The sequence below is a fragment of the Engystomops pustulosus genome, chromosome 4, assembly GCF_040894005.1.
Source record: "Engystomops pustulosus chromosome 4, aEngPut4.maternal, whole genome shotgun sequence".
Classification (NCBI taxonomy): Eukaryota; Metazoa; Chordata; class Amphibia; order Anura; family Leptodactylidae; genus Engystomops; species Engystomops pustulosus.
In genome coordinates, this window is record NC_092414.1 from 180,482,555 (window position 1) to 180,507,506 (window position 24,952).

At 41.9% G+C, this 24,952-nt stretch overlaps 1 protein-coding gene and 1 long non-coding RNA gene across 2 annotated transcripts in view; one reads left to right on the forward strand and one right to left on the reverse strand.

The window, feature by feature from the left end:
* The window catches only part of LOC140125715 (uncharacterized), a 52,015-nt gene extending 28,850 nt beyond the window's left edge, over window positions 1-23,165 (forward strand). Inside the window, exons 2-3 of the long non-coding RNA XR_011854710.1 lie at window positions 5,443-5,659; window positions 22,868-23,165. This is a non-coding gene — a long non-coding RNA (uncharacterized lncRNA). The remainder of the gene's footprint in view (window positions 1-5,442; window positions 5,660-22,867) is intronic.
* The window catches only part of ADGRA2 (adhesion G protein-coupled receptor A2), a 140,456-nt gene that overhangs the window by 106,027 nt on the left and 9,477 nt on the right, over window positions 1-24,952 (reverse strand). The gene's annotated exons all lie outside the window — the stretch shown is intronic.

The window sequence follows — 24,952 nt, forward strand, 5'->3', positions numbered from 1 at the left end:
GAGACTAGTAGTAATATAACTCATAGATGAGGAGACTAGTAGTAATATAACTCATATAGATGAGGAGACTAGTAGTAATATAACTCATATAGATGAGGAGACTATTAGTAATATAACTCATATAGATGAGGAGACTAGTAGTAATATAACTCATAGATGAGGAGACTAGTAGTAATATAACTCATAGATGAGGAGACTATTAGTAATATAACTCATATAGATGAGGAGACTAGTAGTAATATAACTCATAGATGAGGAGACTATTAGTAATATAACTCATATAGATGAGGAGACTAGTAGTAATATAACTCATAGATGAGGAGACTATTAGTAATATAACTCATATAGATGAGGAGACTAGTAGTAATATAACTCATATAGATGAGGAGACTAGTAGTAATTTAACTCATAGATGAGGAGACTATTAGTAATATAACTCATATAGATGAGGAGACTAGTAGTAATATAACTCATAGATGAGGAGACTATTAGTAATATAACTCATATAGATGAGGAGACTAGTAGTAATATAACTCATAGATGAGGAGACTATTAGTAATATAACTCATATAGATGAGGAGACTAGTAGTAATATAACTCATATAGATGAGGAGACTAGTAGTAATTTAACTCATAGATGAGGAGACTAGTAGTAATATAACTCATATAGATGAGGAGACTAGTAGTAATATAACTCATAGATGAGGAGACTAGTAGTAATATAACTCATATAGATGAGGAGACTAGTAGTAATATAACTCATAGATGAGGAGACTAGTAGTAATATAACTCATATAGATGAGGAGACTAGTAGTAATATAACTCATATAGATGAATGACTTAGAATTCACACGGCGCTAATGAGTTATATTACTACTAGTCTCCTACCCTGTTTCCCTTAAAATAAGACATCCCCCGAAAGTAAGACCTAGTACAATTTTGTTCAGGCTTAGAAATATAAGGCCTCCCCTGAAAATAAGACCTAGCGGCCGCCATAGCGGCAGCTCCCCCCACGCCATACATTAGTATTAGTAAATCTTTTAGATGCTGCAGAAGGATGTGACATTCATGGAAGTAAATCACTGGCTGTTGTGCTGCAAACGTGATACCAGCAGCTACCAGGATAAGAAGGGACATTTATGGAAAGTTCTTTTACTAAACATTAGAGATTGGGGCCAATGATTCTAATAGAAATCGAGTCACAAGAAAAACAGTATGAAATTCAGAGTTTGGAGAGTCATAAAGAAGTTAGAGAAGTAGATTTTTTGTTCAACGATAAATGTAAATTCTTGTTCATGGAAAAATAAGACCTAGCGCCTCTTTAGAAACAAAAATTAATATAAGACACTGTCTTATTTTCAGGGAAACAGGGTAGTAGTAATATAACTCATAGATGAGTAGACTAGTAGTAATATAACTCATATAGATGAGGAGACTAGTAGTAATATAACTCATAGATGAGTAGACTAGTAGTAATATAACTCATTAGCGCCGTGTGAATTCTAAGTCATTCATCCGGTTACATTTGCTTCCAACAAGGTCAGCCGCACATCCAGTTAATTGTCATTGGTGCAGAGGTATATTTGTACAGAAGGACAGATCTGTCATTGCTGAGGGAAGTAGGGACAGATGCGGTGACACGGGGGGGGGGGGGGGGGGAGAAGTTGTGTTGAGTTCTGGGTTGGGAAGAGAGGATGTCCAGTTTCCTGCACTCAGCAAAACAGCTGCACCTACTCTGTATCTGTCACATAGCAGGAGCTCACTGTGTGCACACGTTACATGGAGGACTCACAGGTGTCCACAGGAGGGTCACTGGTCACATTTTGGATATCTATGGCAGAGTGGAAATCCCTTGACCCTTCAATGCCAATAAAGCTGTAAAATTGTAAAACTCCTTTAAGGAGCGAATGTCAGATTCTTGAATAATATTCTACACCACATAAGAAATAACCACATTTTATAGACATCCACATGTTACGCTATCCCTAGATGAACTAATGCCAAACATAACAATTGTCATTAATTAAGAAGAAAATAGGCCACAGAAGCTGCTATGATGTGCTAGGAGACGGCTCCCAGCTTTCACTCGCCCTGTGTCTCTTTCCAATGGTCCTTAAAGGGAATCTGTCATCAGCTGACCATGTAAAACTGCAGCCAGTGTTTAGTACTGGCCCTGGAGGAATGTGTAACCATAACTCTGTGTAATATAACTTTGGAAATGCATTTTTTATTCCAGGATTGTTTCTGGACTTGGAGCACTCTGGTGCATCGTGTGCGAAATCTCTTCACTAAACACAGTCCATCTTTCCGAAATAACTGCTGTATGCTCATAAGGAAGCAGCGATAGCAGTGCTTCATAGTAGCGGGGAGAGGCTGTGCTGTGTACAGTCCAGAGAACTCACCCACCAATGCGGCAAAGTGATCCAAGTCCAGCTAGAATCCTGAAATATAAGCCATATTTCACAGTCCTGCTGCTACTAAAAACACAAACAAAGGTATGGTTGCAGAGATCTCCGGGCCATTACTTAAAGAGAACCTGTCACCAGAACCCCCTTGTCTCCCATGTCCACATCGGCAATTAAGTAAGCACATTCTCTATCAGTTTTTATAATAATCCCTGCTTGTTTAGTTATTTGATAAACTTAGATCAAAGTTTAACTGGTTCTCTCTACTCTTTGTGTCCAGCGAGGAGAAGTTTCAACCCCTACCTTCAGAAAACCTCTACATCATTAGCCAGATTAAAACCCCAAAAAATTCACTACTCCCTCTTCCCCTTAATTCTCCCCTCCTCACATCTCAGTAATCTTCCCGCCTCTGACTCTTGTTGACCATGTCAGGTAATTCTTGCGCGTGTGTGGTTAGCATCTTCTTGCGGACATGTACAGATGAAGCATGCGCTGCACCACGCTAGAGGTTGCCAGGCAGTGAGGTGGGTACGCAACTCGCTACAGAGTTTGTGTGCCTCCCAGCGGACTCAGAAAACGGGAGTTCTGATGACAGGTTCCCTTTAATACTGCCTAGAGCTAGGTTTGTTCATAACAGATGACAGATAGTGTTCTCCATCTCTCTAAATTATACATTTCTGGCCCTCCTATCCCAGGGTAGGGAATGCGGAACATGAATCAGCACAAGGAGGAGATCCACTTTGAGTTTGTTTCCTTCTGCTCATTGTCCATTGATGGAGACTTTAGTAAGTTATCAGTTTAATCTACTACATCAACCAATTTGCACAGAAATCCATTAGACATCATTTAGTCTGTGATTGGCTGTGCATCTACTTCCTGTGTTTCAAAAAGTAACAGGAAGTAGAAACTTGCAGGGGGGGGGGCAGTATGGTGATCCTCAAAGCTCCTTCTGCAGGTTTCTAATGTTTCAATTGTAGCCCATTCTAAGTCTTTTATATCAAATATCAAAGTTATTTTATATCAAACTTTAACTTTATTTACCAGAGAACCCCTTTAAGGATTATGAATGTTTTCTAACAGGAAACCATTTTTTTTAAATTTTTCCGCACCACATGCAAATGGACTTAATAACACATCCAGGATGGGTCGTCTATAAACTTTCCACATTCTAGTTGTCCTTTTGACCACATACAATATAATTGTATCTCTTACATATTTGTTTACTGTAGGCGCACCGAATAAAGCCAACTGCTTTGTGTTGTTTATCTCGTTGCATTGTAAACCCATCATGCATCTGCTCACAATGTAAACCACCAGCCACAAATCTCTTAACAAATCCTTTTGATGTAGTCTGAACTTTTTGTTTATAGGGCAAAGACCATGTGTGACTGTCTACACCTAAAAATGAGACAGGTGACTGCTTGGAAAGACCCATAGAGGACAATAATACAGCCACAACCTCTCATGGTGGTCTCTTAAGGTGGTATGACTGTAAGAACGCCCAGAACATAACAGGATTAGAGAACATCATCTTCTCCCTCCGAGCAGCGACCAGCTCCTGACCCCAATAACAAGACTTGTCTACATTACACCAGGGAGAGTTAGGAATTACTCAAACAAGGATAAAAACGGAATTGTTTAAAAATGAAATGCACATTCCACGTCTATGGGAAAGGTTCAGATAACGGAAGAAAAATAAGGAAAAAAAAAAATTGGCAAGACGCACAAAATACACATGAGGAAAACTTATGACTGTGATAAACTTACAAGGGTGACATTTTCATCCAAAAATGTGATCCGACAAAGTGTAGACTTGATCCACTACATGAGAATACTGAATTCTATTATATAAAATCACTACGGTAAGGAGATTGTGATACAAAAGATTTTATGAAGACGGAGGGAAGACTACGTTCCCCAAATAAGGAAATTGGGTGTAAACTTTTGGGGTTGGAGTGTGTATCTCTGTGTCATAACAGAAGTGGAACTAACAAAGTCTAGTGTATTCTGTACATTGTATGCCAAAACAACTCTTTTTGAAACTGGCTGTATAGCTAGCACTACAGCCTTGCAGCGCTGGGGTCCTGGGTTCAAGTACCACCCAGGTCAACATCTGCGAAGAGTTTGTATGTTCTCTCTGTCTTTGCGTGGGGGTCCTCCAGTTTCCTCCCACACTCCAAAAAACATACTGCTAGGTTGATTAGATTGTGAGCCTCATGGGGACAGGGACTAATTTGGCAAGCTCTGTGCAGCGCTGCGTAATCTGTGTGCGCTATATAAATAAAAATTATTATGATTATTATTTATATTCTAATTTTTTTACGGCTTTTCAATCTTCCTGACAGTTTTCACAGATTTTTTTCTTATATACCGATACTTGAAAAAAATTGGAAAATATCAAATTAAACCGTAACTTCAAATATGGAACTTCCGGTATACAGCTCATTACAGGAGAAAGAAGGAGCAGAAAAACAGCACAGAGAGGCTGTTTTACTTAAGGCATCACTAAACTTTCACCAAAATTATATGAATATATACAGCAGATGATAATTGTAAACTATGTAACGTACTTTATTAAAGAAATCTGTTCCTATGACCTTCTTTCTCCAGTGCCTTTCTTCCCTATTTAAGCAGGTTGTGTAGATGATCAGCTTTCTGTCATGTTCTCCAGAGATAAAGGAGGCTGATAAATTGTCTAATGACTTAACTCTTTACAGAGAGTCACCGGAGAGTGACTCCTTACAGAGCTTAATCATCATATTCTCTGTGGATATGGAAAGAGTATTGAATGAGTTCATCTTTAGTGTCCATTCCTTTCTTTATGCTGTGGCTATTATTATATATTATGGAATTTCATATACACTGCTCACTACAGGAGAAAGAAGGAGGGAAATAAGGGAGTAGATGCTTTACTTAAGATTCTTAGTGATTTTGCTGCCACAAAGTTGTCAGTAGCTGGAAGGCGTTGAATAAAGTTGATATATTTTTGTTTGGTGTTGTATTAAAACAATAAACATCTTATTCTCTCCTCTCTCAGAGCTCCCGTTCACCCGCGGAGGTGCCCTTTACTGTCGGCTCCTGTTCGTAAACAGAGGTCATTGATGTCACATCCACAGAACGCGCACCACTTCAGCAGGAGATTCAAGATGCAATAGCGCACACACTATCCACAACACATCACTGCTGTCCTTTATAAAAAAAAAAGAGGCTGGCAGTAATCGGCGGTGCTTCAGGAAACGGGAGCATCGAGGGAGGTGAGCGTAAGATGTTTATTGTTTTATTACAACCCCCAACCATATTTCAACAATTTTCTAGTCCTGGATGCCCCGTTTTGGGTGTACTCTGATCTACAGTACAAGCACAGTGGGTGAGATTTTACCAGGATCATGTGTTTCTGTGCCGACAGCTTCAAGATAAGCCTGCTTCTGAATTTTTTGTGCACACAGTGTGGAATGTAACACAGTGGGGGACATTTATAATACGCCACCACTGCCTGGTATAGAATTGCGTTGTAACTTGTGAACTTTCGGTCATGAAAGTTTGCAGACGATCTCGATTGTGTAGGTGCAGTGTAAGAACGCCCTACGTTGTCCCACTCTGCCACTGGCCCCGCCTGCTTGGCCTCCTTTCGAATTGACATAAAGGGGATAATAATCGCAACTCCTGGCAGTTTGCACAGCATTGCGACTATTTCAGGGTTTGGATATTTTCTGGCATACCCCTCCCAGTGAATCTGTATTTCTGCACATTTTCCCAGAGGATTCAGTAGAAGATTCAGTAAAAGAGTAAAAAATAAAAAAACATGGGCTAAAACTGTTTTACATAAGCCTTAGCAAAGTAAAGAATGATTTTAACCCCTTGTAAGCCATTGCCTGTATGTAATGTATGTAGAAGTTTCTTGTGTACACTTATTATGGAGGTCTGGAAGATAGCGGCATGGTAAGAATTATGGATCGCGACAGCCAAAGTAGAAAGGAAATTGAGTTTGGAAAGGGCTGTGCATGACGGTTTGGGATTACACTCCTGGATAAAAACATGGAGACACAAGAATCCCTTCATCTTTCCACTAAACGGTGAAGTGAGCAGGGGTGACGGCTCCATCCATACGCCAGTACTCACAAAGGAGACAAGCGACCCTTCTCAACAGCGAAATGAGTTTTAGGAGAAGGCAGCCTCCTGACCAGGCCAATGTTTATTCAAATCAGCCCTAATGGGAAGCCAAGAGGCCTGTGTGAAAGAGACCCTTTTACTGCTGTCTCCCTGACTCTTTCCAGCCTGTTTCCTGTTAAGAAGCTTTTGTATTTATTTGGTTAGGATTCTTTTTTTTTCTTCTCTCCTTTCCCCAGAGGTTTTGGCTTGCTGATAAAACAGTACAGACTTGTTAAAGGAGCCATATGTTCTAGAGCAGACAAGCCTCGCCAGCAGCAAGGGGGGTAATACTATTTCTTTATTATAACAATATATGACTAGACACTTATCTCAGAGTCTTGGAGACAGAGACATAAGGTTCCCTCAATCCCAATATATAAAATATTTAATATTGGAGTAACAAGTATAACAAATCCTGATTCTGGCATCTACAGTTCTCATGTGAGGTGGCTCTAGATCGCCGGATATGTGTGACCACAAGGTTTTTTTAGCCTAAATAACACTATACTTTAATTATGAAATGTAAATCCATATAGACAAAGCCATATAGACAAAGCCAGTGCTGTATACACTGATGGGGGGTTATAATGTGGGCAATTCACCCACCAAACGTATGAAGTTTGCACTGTGAGGAAACAAATCTATGGCTTCTGCATCTTTAAGACACAGATGGCATAAACAGCAATGTCTATACAGCCGGAGGTCTGGTAGCCTTAATCCGCCAATTTTCTCAGGAAATACTTGGGTCTCATTGGATTGGTTTACCCAAAAAAAGTGATAAATGTGGCATTCCCATTACCTTATTGGCTCACATGCAAATTTTGGATACCTGACCCCAATCTTGGACATTAACAAGAGGTCTAGGTAACAATATACAGGTGGTCCCCTACTTAAAGGACACCTGTCATCAGGTCTCTGTCACTATTTCTGTCACCTCTACCTGTTGGAGCAGCTCACATGGATTCCATCCCAGCCTTTATCTAGTTATTTCATACATTAATCATTGTAAAATCATCATTTCTTTACTATGTAAATGAGACTAGTCACATGGTCAGAGGCAGTGATGTCACCCCTGTTACCCCTCCCCTCTCCTCCCCCTGCTCATGTCTGTGTGTAATGTATAGTAAAGCATTGCTAGTGTCTGTGCTGCATCTGCTGACATGCTGCATCCTCCTAATACAGAGACACAGACATCAGCTACACAAGTGCCTGACATGTTCTGCTATAACATGGCTGCACCCTGGAGCTGTTGTATCTCTCCTATACACACACAGGCTGTAGGGGGCACCAGCACCAGGAAGCACATCATTATACAGCCTCACATCATTATACAGGCTGTCAGTCATGCACTGGGGGCGTGGCTGTACCTCCCACTCATGAATACAGCTTGAATATGCTAATGACTCATTGGACATTTCACAGGTCATTTGCATACAGCTTTAGGACCTCATTGCTTAGGTTTACAGGCATGTAGAGGGACAATGAAGGGATAGAGGCAATGCTTTCTAATGGCAGTTTATGAAAATAGCTAATAGTTAAGGGGGTTATTTTGCCTGACGGGTTCTCTTTAAGATCACCCGACTTACAGAAGATCCATAGTTACAAACGGACCTCTGGATTTTGGTCATTTACTGTACTTCAGCCCTATGCTACAATAAACAGCTATAACAGTTATATAAGGTGTCTGTGATGAATCTTTATTGTTAATCCTGGTTCTGATGGCATCCCAACATTTTTTAAATACAATCGTCACAGAGGCCAAAAAAATTTTGACTGGGGTTACAATAATAAAATATACAGTTCCAACTTACATACAAACTCAACTTAAGAACAAACCTACAGAATCTATCTTGTACATAACCCGGGGACTGCCTGTACATTATACTCGGCTGGGAATGTAAGGGTCATGTTCTGTATAACCTTAACAATTTTTCAGCTTGCAGACAGAACCTCCAATCCTTCTATAAGTGATGGATTGCATAGGAGGCATTCTGGAGTAATACACCTGCATACAAGGTCATATTTGGTCATTTCTTAATACAATCCAGACAGGATATTTTAGTACAGCACTGATAATATGGGATGCCAATATGGGAAAGCTTCATCAGCTTCTTGCCCCAGGATACTACTCCGCTTTTGTTTATGGACATTCACAATGAGTTGTAGAGTATAGACCTCGGCTTCTCTCTCTACACATACACCACACGATCCGGGGCTTGTCCAGTAGTCAGGGCGGCCCAGGTGTAACCTACACGGGGCATGTCCAGTAGTCAGGGCGGCCCAGGTGTAACCTACACGGGGCATGTCCAGTAGTCAGGGCGGCCCAGGTGTAACCTACACGGGGCATGTCCAGTAGTCAGGGCGGCCCAGGTGTAACCTACACGGGGCATGTCCAGTAGTCAGGGCGGCCCAGGTGTAACCTACACGGGGCATGTCCAGTAGACAGGGCGGCCCAGGTGTAACCTACACGGGGCATGTCCAGTAGTCAGGGCGGCCCCGGTGTAACCTACACGGGGCATGTCCAGTAGTCAGGGCGGCCCAGGTGTAACCTACACGGGGCATGTCCAGTAGTCAGGGCGGCCCAGGTGTTACCTACACGGGTCATGTCGGTAGACAAGAGGAGAGTAGCATCCTTCACACATTTATAGGATTTAAGATGATGACTGTAAGGAACTCGGTGACTTGGCCCATTGGATTAGATTCAACATATAGGTCCAAATAATCATGTCTTATTTGTCAGTCTGGAAAGTAAGACGATTTCTTATGTAAACTTTGCCAATTCAAACCACCTCTGGAGACTTACAGCCTTTGATGCTCCACTGGGGGATTGTGGGAAATATGCAAATACATTTTCCAGGATGTGATAAGGCAGTGGTGGCGAACCTATGGCACGCGTGCCAGACAGGGCACGCAGAGCCCTCTCTGCTGGCACGCATGCCATCATCCTCCACCGTGTGCAGAGGCCCGCAGGTCCACAGTTTAGAAAAACAGCATCTGCACCTTGCGCTCAGATACAGAGCAGGCAGGTCACACTGCACGGGGTAGATGCAGTTCTTCTAAACTGAGGACCTGCGGGCCCCTCAGATGCAGCCCACAGCCGGGTGCATGATGTCTGTGCTCCTGTCAGAGGAGCGCTGCTATATAAGAAGATCAGTGCAGCGCTGGGAGCAGGAAGCAGCATGGAGAGCTTGTACCTCCCCCTCCTACTAGGAGACGTGAAGTGGAGCCGGGACAGAGAGAGAGGGGGAGGGGGATGCTGTGACCCGGAACATCCAGAGGCTGCTGTGTGCCTTCCTCATAGATAACTGTAAGTTGTACAGTGTCTACAATTTGTTTATACAGTTCACATATATACCTGTGCTATGCATATATGTGTGTGTATATGTGACATTTACACACATATGCATAACACAGATATATAATATGTCTTTGTTATGCACTTGTGTGTGTTTATGTCTGTGTTATGTGTATATAAGTATATGTGTGTGTCTGTATCTGTGCTGTGCATATTTGTGTGTATATGTCTGTGAATGCATACTGTATATATGTGTGTACTGTATGTCTGTGTTGTGCATACTGTATATATGTGTGTACTGTATATGTCTGTGTTATGCATACTGTGTATATGTGTGTACTGTATATGTCTGTGTTATGCATATTGTATATATGTGTGTACTGTATATGTCTGTGTTGTGCATACTGTATATATGTGTGTACTGTATGTCTGTGTTATGCATATTGTATATATGTGTGTACTGTATATGTCTGTGTTATGCATACTGTATATATGTGTGCACTGTATGTCTGTGTTATGCATATTGTATATATGTGTGCACTGTATATGTCTGTGTTATGCATACTGTATATATGTGTGCACTGTATATGTCTGTGTTATGCATACTGTATATATGTGTGCACTGTATATGTCTGTGTTATGCATACTGTATATGTGTGCACTATATATGTCTGTGTTATGCATACTGTATATATGTGTGCACTATATATGTCTGTGTTATGCATACTGTATATATGTGCAGTGTATATGTCTGTGTTATGCATACTGTATATATGTGTGCACTGTATATATCTGTGTTATGCACACTGTATATATGTGTTCACTATATATGTCTGTGTTATGCATACTGTATATATGTGTGCACTATATATGTCTGTGTTATGCATACTGTATATATGTGTGCACTATATATGTCTGTGTTATGCATACTGTATATATGTGCAGTGTATATGTCTGTGTTATGCATACTGTATATATGTGTGCACTGTATATGTCTGTGTTATGCACACTGTATATATGTGTTCACTATATATGTCTGTGTTATGCATACTGTATATATGTGTGCACTATATATGTCTGTGTTATGCACACTGTATATATGTGTTCACTATATATGTCTGTGTTATGCATACTGTATATATGTGTGCACTGTATATATCTGTGCACTGTATATGTCTGTGTTATGCATACTGTATATATGTGTGCACTGTATATATCTGTGTCATGCATACTGTATATATCTGTGCACTGTATATGTCTGTGTTATGCATACTGTATATATGTGTGCACTGTATATGTCTGTGTTATGCATACTGTATACATATGTGCACTGTATATGTCTGTGTTATGCATACTGTATATATGTGTGCACTATATATGTCTGTGTTATGCACACTGTATATATGTGTGTACTGTATGTCTGTGTTATGCATACTGTATATATGTGTGCACTATATATGTCTGTGTTATGCACACTGTATATATGTGTGTAGTGTATGTCTGTGTTATGCATACTGTATATATGTGTGCACTGTATATATCTGTGTCATGCATACTGTATATATCTGTGCACTGTATATGTCTGTGTTATGCATACTGTATATATGTGTGCACTGTATATATGTGTGCACTGTATATGTGTGTGTTATGCATACTGTATATATGTGTGCACTGTATATATCTGTGTCATGCATACTGTATATATCTGTGCACTGTATATGTCTGTGTTATGCATACTGTATATATGTGTGCACTATATAGGTCTGTGTTATGCACACTGTATATATGTGTGTACTGTATGTCTGTGTTATGCATACTGTATATATGTGTGCACTATATATGTCTGTGTTATGCACACTGTATATATGTGTGTACTGTATGTCTGTGTTATGCATACTGTATATATGTGTGCACTGTATATATCTGTGTCATGCATACTGTATATATCTGTGCACTGTATATGTCTGTGTTATGCATACTGTATATATGTGTGCACTGTATATATCTGTGCACTGTATATGTCTGTGTTATGCATACTGTATATATGTGTGCACTGTATATATCTGTGTCATGCATACTGTATATATCTGTGCACTGTATATGTCTGTGTTATGCATACTGTATATATGTGTGCACTGTATATGTCTGTGTTATGCATACTGTATATATGTGTGCACTGTATATATCTGTGCACTGTATATGTCTGTGTTATGCATACTGTATATATGTGTGCACTGTATATATCTGTGCACTGTATATGTCTGTGTTATGCATACTGTATATATGTGTGCACTGTATATATCTGTGTCATGCATACTGTATATATCTGTGCACTGTATATGTCTGTGTTATGCATACTGTATATATGTGTGCACTGTATATGTCTGTGTTATGCATACTGTATACATATGTGCACTGTATATGTCTGTGTTATGCATACTGTATATGTGTGCACTGTAGATGTCTGTGTCATGCATACTAATAGTGGTGGTAAACATGTGGCAGTATTATTTGGCCCTTACGTAGGTTATATTGCTCTAAATTACCATGTTGGCACTTTGTGGTAGATAAGTGGGTTTTGGCTTGCAGTTTGGGCACTCGATCGCTAAAAGGTTCGCCATCACTGTGATAAGGAAAACTCTTGTAAGGCAGCCCCCTTTACATAAAGCATGACTTTTTCAGAAAACTTACTTACATGATGCAGAATGACAGCCGAACCAGTATATTTTTTTCCGTAAGGATCAGACTCCCAATTGTAGACTGTTTTGATGTCTTTGCATCTCATCAGTGAAGGGAATTGGTTTAGCATAATGAAAGGTCTGACTAGGTCTGAGAAGTAAGAAGACTCCTTACGAAGACCATGCCAAAGTCACCTCGAATCATATTGAAAAAGTGTTGCCCACAATTGTGAGTCTGTTCCTTATATAATAGAAATACTGGTTTGGTTATTATCATGTGATTAGGATTCCTGAAAAAGTCGTGCTATTTGTTAATAGGGCTGCCTTACAATGTTGTCAAGAGGCAAGGTTTTCATTATTCCATCCCGGAAAACGTAATTGCATATTATTATATGTCAGTGTTAGGCATACCATGCCTGAATCAGAATTTTGTCACTTTTATTAAAGAAAAATTGAAGGCAATCTGCTGGCGGGAAAGAGAATTACAAACAGGGAAGAGGTGGTTATAATCACTGGTCTTAATAAATCGGTCCAAGTATCTAGGCTCTAAAAATATAATTTTTGATCTCTCCTCTGCTCCTCATAACATCCCCACAATTTTCCTTGTGCTTCTTGATTCTCAGAAACTTGCTACCCGAACACCTCAGACTCTCTCCCACCATCTAACCCCCCCCCCCCCCACCTCACCATCACTTTATTGAATACAAAAAAGAGGAGATTGTTAGTTGTTAAAAATACAACATATCGTCTATAGAAAACGGATGCAGTCATAGTCTTGTGGGTAAGGTCTTCCCGACTGTGGGTCAACCGTACGCCGGGTTTCTCTTCAAAATGTAAAAATCTTTTGTCTTCTGTGGGTCATATTACTTCTTGTATATAAGAGCAAGAAACTGTTATTCCAAAAGACTTCAGGGATATTTATTTCTCTACAGAAAAAGAAAAGGTCTGTAAAAAAAAAAGCCTGGACTAGTTTCAAACTCGCTTGTGGATCTGCAGTGGAATGTGACTTAAGATTCCGAGTCACCCCAGGAGAGCTCAAAGCTGTTATGACCCAATCCGGGGAGTGCACACTCAGCATAGAGATGACCTTGACTAAAGCATGCTAGGTCAGCATAGAAATGATCCCATACAGCTGGATAGGTTACCACAACGCTGACCTTGTGGTAGGTCATCACCATGACCCTATGTTGGGTGTGCCCAGCCACCATTACAATGACCTTGTACACTCAGCTGTGTAGATCCCATATTGAGTGTCCATGACCCTCCCATAGCATGTATCATACAGAAAGTCTGCTCTAACATTTACCTCCTATAGAGCATGCAAGGCAATGCAACTATGACTCAGATTCATAAGTTTCATATCAGAATAAAAGATATATTTTTATATAAAGATTAACACACTGCACAGTCCATTACTAGATTACTTGCTGGCCATACTGATGACTTGCCGGCCATCTTTTTTCCACACCTTGATTATGATCATCTTCTATACATAATGGTAATGGGGGAAATATTTTATGAGTTGTCCTCCGCCAATGTCTTTTATTGCCAGATTCTTGCAGCCTATAGTATTTCACTTTATGAGGAATTATGATTCCTACAGGAAATCTACCACCAGGGTCAAGGATTGTAAACCAACCACACATACATGCTGGTGTGTGCCCAGGTTGGAAGGATCTGCTCCTCCTTTAGCATTTGTTTGTAAGGGAAAAAAATAATTAAAATTATGCAAATGAGTCTGAGGGGCTCATTTGCATAAATTTTAACACCCTTTTTGATTTAAAAAACAGGGCATAAGAAGCTACAAGAAGAGTGTACCCTGACAGAGGGGGCACACACCACTATCTAAATGTGATTGGTTTACATTCCTTGATCCTGGTGGTAGATGTCCTTTAACCCCTTCCCGACGCGCGCCGTACTAGTACGGCGCGCGCCGGGTCCCGGTGCATGGAGAGGGCTCGCGGGCCGAGCCCTCTCCATAGCCGGTAAGTCTTTGCTGCATATTGCAGCAAAGGCTTACCGGTAACACCCGCGATCGGTGCTAGCACCGATCGCGGGTGCTTTCACCGCGATCGCCTCCGGCAATGCTGCCGGAGGCTTCAAAAAGATGGCGCCGCATGGGCGCCGCCATCTTGGCGCGGATCTCCGCTCCCCGATGACGTCACGGGGAGCGGTGATCCGTTGCCATGACAGCATCGGGCCTCACGAAGGCCCGAAGCTGTCTCGTTTTAACCTATTCATTACAATGTGCTATCAGCACATTGTAATGAATGAGGAGTAAAATCCCCATATACTGCCATATTGCAGTATGGCAGTATATGGTAGGATCGATCAGACAACCTAGGGTTAAAGTACCCTAGGGAGTCTGAAAAATAGTTAAAGTAAAAGTAAAAAAAAGTTAAAAAAAAAAAAATTATATTAAAAAAACCTAAAAATTCAAATCACCCCCCTTTCCCTAGAACTGATATTAATATTAATAAACAGTAAAAATCATAAACACATTAGGTATCACCGCGTCCGAAAATGTCCGATCTATCAAAATATTATAACGGTTTTTCACTGCATTTAACCCCGTAACGGAAAATAGCGTCCAAAGTCAAAAATGACATTTTTTTGCCATTTTGGAAAATATAAAAAAATTAATAAAAAGTGATCAAAAGGTCGCACAGTCCTAACAATGATAGCAATGAAAACGCCATCAAAAGTCGCAAAAAATGACACCACCCACAGCTTCGTACACCAAAGTATGAAAAAGTTATTAGCGCCAGAAGATGGCAAAATCAAAAAAAAAATTTTGTACAGGAGGTTTTAATTTTTTTAAATGTATGAAAACATTATAAAACCTGCACAAATGTGGTATCCCTGTGATCGTAGCAACCCAAAGAATAAAGTAGACATGTCATTTGGGACGCAGAGTGAAAGCTGTGAAATCCAAGCCCACAAGAAAACGTCGCAAATGTGTTTTTTCACCATTTTCACTGCATTTGGAATTTTTTTCCCGCTTCCCAGTACGCGCCATGGAATATTAAATACCGTCACTACGAAGTGCAATTTGTTACGCAGAAAATAAGCCATAACAGAGCTCTTTATGTGGAAAAATAAAAAAGTTATAGATTTTTGAAGGTGGGGTGTGAAAAATGGAAGTGAAAAAACTAAAAAAGGCCAAGTCGTGAAGGGGTTAAATCATTTGCAGTAACAATTATGTGACTATGAGTTTTTCCATAGAATCCTCATTATGGTACTTTGTAGATGTAGTCCTATCTGCAGGTAGCATATTATAGGTCAAGAGGAGCTAAACAGATTGAGCAGGAACAAAGTGTCCTACCTACAGACAAGTGTGTTACTGAGAAAACGGAGCTGAGCAAAGTGTACACAGTGTTCTATCTGCAGGCAGCATGTTATAGAGCAGGAGGAGCTGAGAAGATTGTACATCTATACAGTTACAGTAGTCTAGGATGAATCAGAGCAACAATTAGCATTTTAGAGGTTTCAATTGTCAGAAATGGTCGGATTCTGGAGATGTTTCTGAGATGCATCTGCAACACCCTCGCCGATGCAATGGCGAAGGAGTGCTTGCGAATAAGCCCCACAGCATGTCATCACATCACACAGGGGACATTGCAGTGGTTAATCCTGCCTGGCAAGGCAGAAGTTAATCTGTGTATGATGTAAGAGTCTATTGTCCAATGATCTGTGTTACATCCTGTCTCTGTGAGCTGAGAGGTAATTGGAGGAGCAGCCACCACCTGACCAAGGGGAGATAATAAAACCCCTGGCCAAGAATATTCTACAGAGCAGTTAGCTGAGCAGTAGCTCAGAAGGAGACTGGAGTCTCTCCAGTACAGACTCTTCGGAGTCTGTACAGCTAGCATACCAGACCAGAGCAGGAAGAGCCTAGCCCCTGCCTGAAGAGTGGAACTAATAGCTAGGTGATCTACATCCTGTGGCTCCCTCCAAATACCTCTCCAGTACTCCACCATCTTGTTAAAGGCACGTTGCTGATGTTCCTGTCGGTTCCAATAAAGAACTGTAAGTGTTTCTGTTCAACCTCTGCCTCCGTCTGGTCCCTGCTACTCCGGCTGTCACCATCACGGGCACCCTGTCCACCACACAGAGACTCATACTCTAGACACCAAAGGGTTGCCCCAGGGAGATACGCTATAGCAGCCTCTCCCTCATCATTTCTTGCCAACACCACCTTGCTGGAGACCTGCCAGGCTATAGGACAGCCCTCCGGTTCCCCCATACCAAGCACTGTGACACAAGCGTGCTTAGGCCGCAACCGCCAGCCACTCAGGTACTGCGGGCTCAGGCTGTCTCCAGGCCCCAAGAAAAGGCTAGGCCCCGGTGGGGGATGTTGCAAGTGGTGTCACGAACAGGATATATACTTCTGTGCCTTATTCTGGCACTAGAGACTATCCTTTATTGAAATTCTACTGTGCTGCCTAACCCTGCTACCATTCGGGTTTAGGCCCAAGTGATTTTGTGCTATATTTCTACATTGAACTGTATTACTGCTGCCACGTGCTGTCGAGCTCCGCTCCAGCACTCAAGAGGTTAAACCCTGCAAAGAACTTTGTCAGCTCTGCTACATCCGGCGCTGCCGCGCCTGAAGTATTTTACCTCAGAGACCGTGGCGCAGCAAGTAATTCCAGCCCGCCAAAACCTTCACTGGCGGGAAAACCCAGAAGCATCGCTAAGCTCCGCCCCCTGCGTGTATGGCGCGAATCCTGCCTCAGACCGCTGTGGCGCAGCAAAAAAAATTCAGCCCACCACAGCTCCTGGCGGGAAAGACTCGAGCTCCACCCTCTACACATAGAGGAGACCCTTTGCATTCTTTATTGCACTTTTCCCCACATCAAGGGCTGTACCCAGAAGATGAACTTTGTCATTAAAGACCTTCTGTGAGACTTTCGCCGGATACTACCAGGAAAAGTTGCCATGTAATTTATTATTATTTTGCACTTAATGCCTTTCCTTTTAGGTACGGACATTATGTTTGCACTTCCATGCCTTTCCTTTGCAGGTAAAGAGACATTTTATCCTGATACCCTGAGTAGCCTACCTCTGTAACGTTTGTAACGTTCAAGATGTGTACCCATTGGGCTCCTAAGCCAATGTGAATTTACCTACTGTTTGCACACTGTCATAATATATGTCAGTAGTCTGCATTAACCCTTTCATAGGCTTTACAGGTTGTAGTGTGGCTGTGTCGGACCGTCTTTTTGTAAAACACTGACCGCTACCTTATTCCCCTAACCGAGGTTTGCACATGGGGGTAGTACGTAAACTGCGGGTCCTTCGGGGACCGGGGGTGTTACAGAGCTAGCACTCATACTATGGGTAAGGATGTCAGTCAGGAGGTACTCGTGTCACATATGCTAATGCAATGCAGATATACACATTATATATTTGTCGCCAGGGAAGAAGTGTTTACATAACAAATATACAGGCCTTGGTGCAAGGAGTGGATTACAGGATATGACACCACACCTTTCCTACTGTACAGTTCGGTTTAATGGCGTCAGCGACCAACTGTCGCTTACATGTTTTGTCTTAGTCCGACACCAACCCAGGTGCCTGTCTCCAGGACCATGGGCGGTTTGTCCCTACACCTCACATAGCCTGCACTTCCCCGAAGTGCCCGTATCCACCTCTGCGCCCCAAACCATCTGTAGTCGAGCCGAGGGCGGCTCTTTCAATTGCCCCGGGGGTATGCAACACCCTCGCCGATGCAATGGCGAAGGAGTGCTTGCGAATAAGCCCCACAGCATGTCATCACATCACACAGGGGACATTGCAGTGGTTAATCCTGCCTGGCAAGGCAGAAGTTAATCTGTGTATGATGTAAGAGTCTATTGTCCAATGATCTGTGTTACATCCTGTCTCTGTGAGCTGAGAGGTAATTGGAGGAGCAGCCACCACCTGACCAAGGGGAGATAATAAAACCCCTGGCCAAGAATATTCTACAGAGCAGTTAGCTGAGCAGTAGCTCAGAAGGAGACTGGAGTCTCTCCAGTACAGACTCTTCGGAGTCTGTACAGCTAGCATACCAGACCAGAGCAGGAAGAGCCTAGCCCCTGCCTGAAGAGTGGAACTAATAGCTAGGTAGTGAGGAAAGGGGTATCATCCTACCTTCAAGGGTGATACCTGAAGCCCTCCAGGACAAGCTGAAGCATCCTTCCAGGACACAGCTACCTCCCAGCCTGCCATTGCATCCAGGCTGGTGATCTACATCCTGTGGCTCCCTCCAAATACCTCTCCAGTACTCCACCATCTTGTTAAAGGCACGTTGCTGATGTTCCTGTCGGTTCCAATAAAGAACTGTAAGTGTTTCTGTTCAACCTCTGCCTCCGTCTGGTCCCTGCTACTCCGGCTGTCACCATCACGGGCACCCTGTCCACCACACAGAGACTCATACTCTAGACACCAAAGGGTTGCCCCAGGGAGATCCGCTATAGCAGCCTCTCCCTCATCATTTCTTGCCAACACCACCCTGCTGGAGACCTGCCAGGCTGTAGGACAGCCCTCCGGTTCCCCCATACCAAGCACTGTGACACAAGCGTGCTTAGGCCGCAACCGCCAGCCACTCAGGTACTGCGGGCTCAGGCTGTCTCCAGGCCCCAAGAAAAGGCTAGGCCCCGGTGGGGGATGTTGCACATCCGGCAAGAGATTGAATATATGTTGCAAAGGAGAGGTCAGAGTGCAGCACAACCCCAAGACAGCGGGCCTGCTGCCTCGGTGCTATAGTGATCCCACAGACAGAGATGGAGAAGTCAGGGTTGGGTCGGTTACTAGATGGTGGGAAGACAAGAATTTTAGTCATAGAAAGATTAAGTTTGAAGAAGAGAGAGGACATGATGTTAGAGACAGCAGAGAGAAAGTCACTAGTGTTCTGGAGTAAGGCAGGGGTGATGTTACGTGCTGAAGTATACAACTGGGTATCATCAGGTAGAATGTTATAGAGCAGGAGGATCTTATGCTGATTACAAAATTTCTGTTTGCAGACTGTTATAGAGCAGGGGAAGTGAAACAGAATATGCATTGTATCCTATCTGCAGGGAACATATTATGGAACGGGAGGAGCTAAGGATTTTGTACATAGTTTCTAAGCTGCAAACAGAATATTATAGAGCAGAAGCAGATTCTACAGAGGATAGTTGCAGTCAAATATTAAGTAAAATCCTCCAACTTGACGGCAGCCACTTAAATTATTCATTCCAGAAATCACATCATTGCCACACATTTCCATATCAGTTAGTTCATCTTCTCTTGCTCTATAACATAATACCAGCAGCCTGAATAGCTGTTTTATGTTGATTTTCCCTTTTAGAGATAAATCTGCATTTTCAAGACAAAAAATACCTTTTACAAAATATTTAAAGCGTCATGTACATATTCAATTCGGCAATACAGCCAATAACGTAGACAAACAGGACCATTTGTGCCAGTGATACTGAATGTTTATAGTAGACAAATTCCTTCGTGGTGTCCTCTAATAGGTCTCACGTGTGCCCCTCCCCAAACAGTTTATCTCTTCTCACCCTCCTCCATTCACTACTATGTGCTATGTGGATCCATCTGCTGAACACATTAGCAGGATTTGGTCAGTCCTATGTCACCACAGATCAGTTACACGGCAGGGCAGGGGTCACCAGTACAGGTGATAAATTATCATTCTCCTCCACAGAGAAGATACCTGGGGATCAGGCTTGAAAAGAAAAAGGGATTAAGTACAAGATGGCGGATGGAGAGGGTGAAACAAAGTTTACTGCAGAGAGTGCATGAACCTCAGGTAATCTTTCTGCACTTTTGCCCCTTGAGAGTCTACATTTACATTCATAAATTCTCTTCAATGGACCTCAAATGTATAACTAGTTCCCACCTTAGGTCTAAACTAAATCAGCAATGGCAAAACTGTTAGGCCCCTTTCACACTTGCATTTTGCACGCTTTTGATCCGCAGAACATGCATTGCTCTCTGACCCATTGTAATAAATGGGATTTTTCAGACCTGCATTTTTTTAATGCACATATGCGCATTTTTTTTACGCACGTTTGTGGCCTTTTTCACACTTGTGTTGCAGATCACGTCAGGGTCTGATCAGGGAGCGATCAGGGTTTGGTCAGTGAAAAACTGTTCTATCAGTTTTCAGTCAGAGTTTGTTCAGTTTTTCACACACACTTTTAATGCATTTTCAATGCGTTTTTTACGCGCAGATAACACACATGAAAAGGACTCAGGACTGAGCTCTATCTTTTCTATGGCAATTGATCAGTGAAAAACACATTGGGGGAGATTTATCATAAGTCTCTTAGAGCAGAACTGTTCTAGTTGCCCATGGCAACCAATCAGAGCTCAGTTTTCACTTTCCCACAGCTGTTTATAAAATTAAAGCTGAGCTCTGATTGGTTTCCATGCGCAACTACAAGAGTTTTACCTCAGAAACTTCATGATAACTCTCTGATTGCACTTGCATTGGACTTTCAGTGAAAAACGCATTGAAAACACCAAAAAAAGGCGTGTGAAAAACTGAGACACTGAACAAACTGACTGAAAACTGATTGAACGCTGATGAAAAATGTCAGTTTTTCACTGACCAAACCCTGATCGCTCCCTGATCAGACTCTGACGTGATCTGCAACGCAAGTGTGCAAGGGGCCTTAACGGGGAACAATAAGGTGCTAGATGTTTGCTTAACACAAGGTTTATGTGCCCTTTAGGCTCCTTTCACACGCATTTTTCACGTGCGTATTCTGTGCGTGCTTTTGACGTGCAGAACCTGCATTCTCTCACCAATTGTAATCAATGGAATTTTTCAGACTTGCATTCTTTTTCACGCACACAAGCACATTTTTTAACACTTATCATTAATATGACTTCTTCCATGACACTAACATCCAACATCTCCAAACCGCTTACCAGATTGGCTATTAGCCGAGGTTGAGGCTGCTTGCAAGTCAGACATTGATGTGTCATGGCAAAGTTTTCCCTTTCTCAACCTAAAAAAAAATATTGTATATTCCTTACCTAGGATACATGACCTTTAAGACTCCATATGCTAGCAAAGTTGATCTGCAAATGTAATCTCCTCGCCCATGTCTATGGTCGGTCTATCGGCCAAATCCCAAATTGCTCCAATGAGATGAAATACCATTGAAACAGTGCTATCTAAAATGGGGAATTACGAGGAGGAGGCTTGCAGTGGAGTCGTGCATAAATTAAAAGCAGGGGAAGCCAAGAGGTGTTCGGGCACCGTCTGACTTAGCGCCGCCGGCTGTTTTACAAAGTTTATACTTCATTAATAAAGATGCCTTAATACATGGTCCCCCCAACCCCTAGACTGAATGAGCAGTCTAATAAGGACACTCTACCACCAGTAAAATGGTGGTAGATGTCCTTTAAGGTGCCCTACCAGTAACGTTTTGCTTTTCCCCCCTCTGGAAAATCTTATTTGCATATTCCTTACCCAGAACACTTGATGGAGCAACCACAGCTTTGTACACCATCAAAGGCTATCTCAATAAGAAGTTTAGTTACCCTCATGACAAAACTTTGATGGTTCAAATCTAGACTCTGCTTTTTCCAACTATGAGGTGGTCACTTGTTTTTTTAAGGGGGGCTATTTAGTTTTTAAGAAAAGTTACTGAAAAACAGGTAATGTGGTAAAAGAACAAATCCCTTGGTATATTCACCACCAGCCAGATCCCTTTCCTTGTTGAAGAGTTAGTACTGTATGTCTTTATTGTAGGACAAGTCAATAAGACCAGGTCCACCAGAGAGTGTTGACTATTTTAGTGATCTTGGTTAAAAACATCCAGTGTTTTATATGGGTTGGACCATGTTAGCAAGAGACTGGTTCCCATTTTGTCAGTATGGCATGTACCCTTTCTATTACCCTCTACTGGTACTGCCAAATCTAGTCCCGTAGACTCTGAATATAGTAGCAGCATGAATGTTTGACCGCTACCCAATTCTAACAGGGACTTTGGATAACTGATGATTATTGATAACTCCCTTTATGGTAAAGTAACAAGGTTTTGTATTAATAGAGGAAACCTTATAACAATAGAAGACGTGGAAACAGTTTTTCAGCAATCAATGTGCCAGGAGAGGGGTTAATATCAGCGTGCAGCCAGCATTGTAAATTCCTGGCTTTGAAAGTGTAATGGCCTCTTAATCATGGCCGTAATCCTATTGAGTTTCCATTCATGTTGTTTGGATTGTGGGAGGCTCCCCCCCTTCCAGGGGTAGATACAAATGTCATTCCATGCTAATCCCTTTTTGAACCCCTGCGTTGAGGTGAAGTGTGTAACCCTTGTCTTGTTCTCTTTACATAGTGCTCCCACCACGCCAAATGAGCTTGACCCCTGCCTCGGATTAAACAGCTCTCCTGCCCTGCTCACTTTTCCCTGGACTTGAAAGGAAAGGTGAAAAAAATGATCAACAAAAACACCAGAGCTCCAATTACAGTAGAAATCCATACAAAAAAATACAATGTACTGTAAACTGTCATAAAACAATATCTAGGGAGTATACATACAGTTCTATTTCCTTTTACTTATAATTCCAAAAAAATATTCTAAACACCAGCATTTTAACTGTGTTTTTCTGGCGTATCCTGTGGAGTTTTTGTGTAAAATAAAAATGTGACTTAACTAGAATTCTGCCATTAAAAAAAAGTTGCAGACATTTTGTGGAGAGACGACAGACACCATTTTTTTTACAAATGCAAATTTTATAAAGTAAAAATTTGTGCAATATTGTAAGGACATGACATGGGAATTGGAATAACATTAGGGCACACTCAGGGACACACCCCCTGTACAAACTCAGGATCCTCTGTGGATCACAGCTCGAGATACATGAACATGATTTCGAAAATCTCCATACAACTAATATTAGCTGTGGATCATAAAAGTAGCAGATTTCACAGAACAAAACAATGGGGGAGATTCATTATGGCTTCTCCGCCACTTTTCTGGTGGAGAAACCACATTAGTTCCCCCCCAATCCCCACCAGTTTTCTGGGTTCTCCGACCCGCACACCACTTTGGGCATATAGTAGAGTGGGCGGAAAAAAATAACAATCTTTATTTTTATAGCGCCGTCAAATTCCGTAGTGTTTTCCAAATCGTAGGGAACATATACAAAAATAATAACACATTACAGAGTACAAACATATGGAACAATATGAGAGAGGTCCAAGCTCGCAAGAGCTTACAATCTATGAGAAACCAACAGAGACTATAGTAGAAAAACGCCAGTCTTAAAATTCCCTCCACTGCGACTGTATTCACTAAGAGAGTCCGGCCTGTTAGTAGATACCGGTGCAAACTCCCCCGGTTGGGACCTAAAGAGAAGATTGGGACTTGCAGAGCTTGTACCTGAAAACACGCTGGACCACCAGCAGAGGGAATTATAAGACTGATGTTCTAAACGAGTACCGGGCCATACTAAGAATATAATTACTGTGGCGCAGTTGTTAGAAGGAGCCTCATTGGATCATATATGACTATGATGATCGGAGTTCCGACACAATTGGCGGAATTCATTAAGACTGGTGTGTAGAACGTCAGACCTTTCCCACTATCCACCATCCAGATGTTATTATGCATTTATACACGAGCCTTTTGAATGCATCCTTCTTCTTGTTGTGTTTTCGGGCATTTTGCATACTAACCATCTTCTTTGAGAAGAGCACCCTCCAAGAAGACTATGTTAGAGTGGTCATCTCATGGAAATTACACTATATTGAATGGTGAAGAGCTGTGTAGTATAGGATATAAAAACCACCGGTACACGCCCGGTCTTGACATAGAGCAGGTTACAAAAACTAATGGGAGTCTTTACAGCAGAAGGGATCCGTTGTAAAAAAAACAGCACGCAGAACAGCCTAAAATGCGCCTTTCGTGAAACGATTGTTACACTGGCCATTCTGTGTTTCTCCTTATAAAAAAAAAATCTTCATTTTTGGAGACTGAAGGAAGCAGGGGCTCCTGTTACAGCCTGGAATAGCAAACTCTGCCCAGGCACAGAGAGAAATGAAAATAAACAGCTCTCGTTTAGAGACATTTTCCGTTCTGTACCTTTCCGGGAGTGTCTACGCGCCTGTTGTTTTTACGGAGATCATTTCAGAGGGCCTGTGGATCTCGTTCTCCCTCCATGCAGATATTTCATAAACCATTTCAATGCCAGAGAGGTCCAACGCCATATTTGTAAGAATCAAAAAGACTATAAACAAAGACATTGGAGGAAGTTGTGGAGATGGAGAAGTCAAGAGGCCAGATAACAAAGAAAGGGATGAGGATGATTCAGGAGAAGGGAAGCAAAATAAGGAAACGCACCATGGGAGGAAAATAGACAACAATATAGAGTGATTGGGTGAGGTCCGTTAGGCTTAAAAATGACAAGTCAGTGCCAAA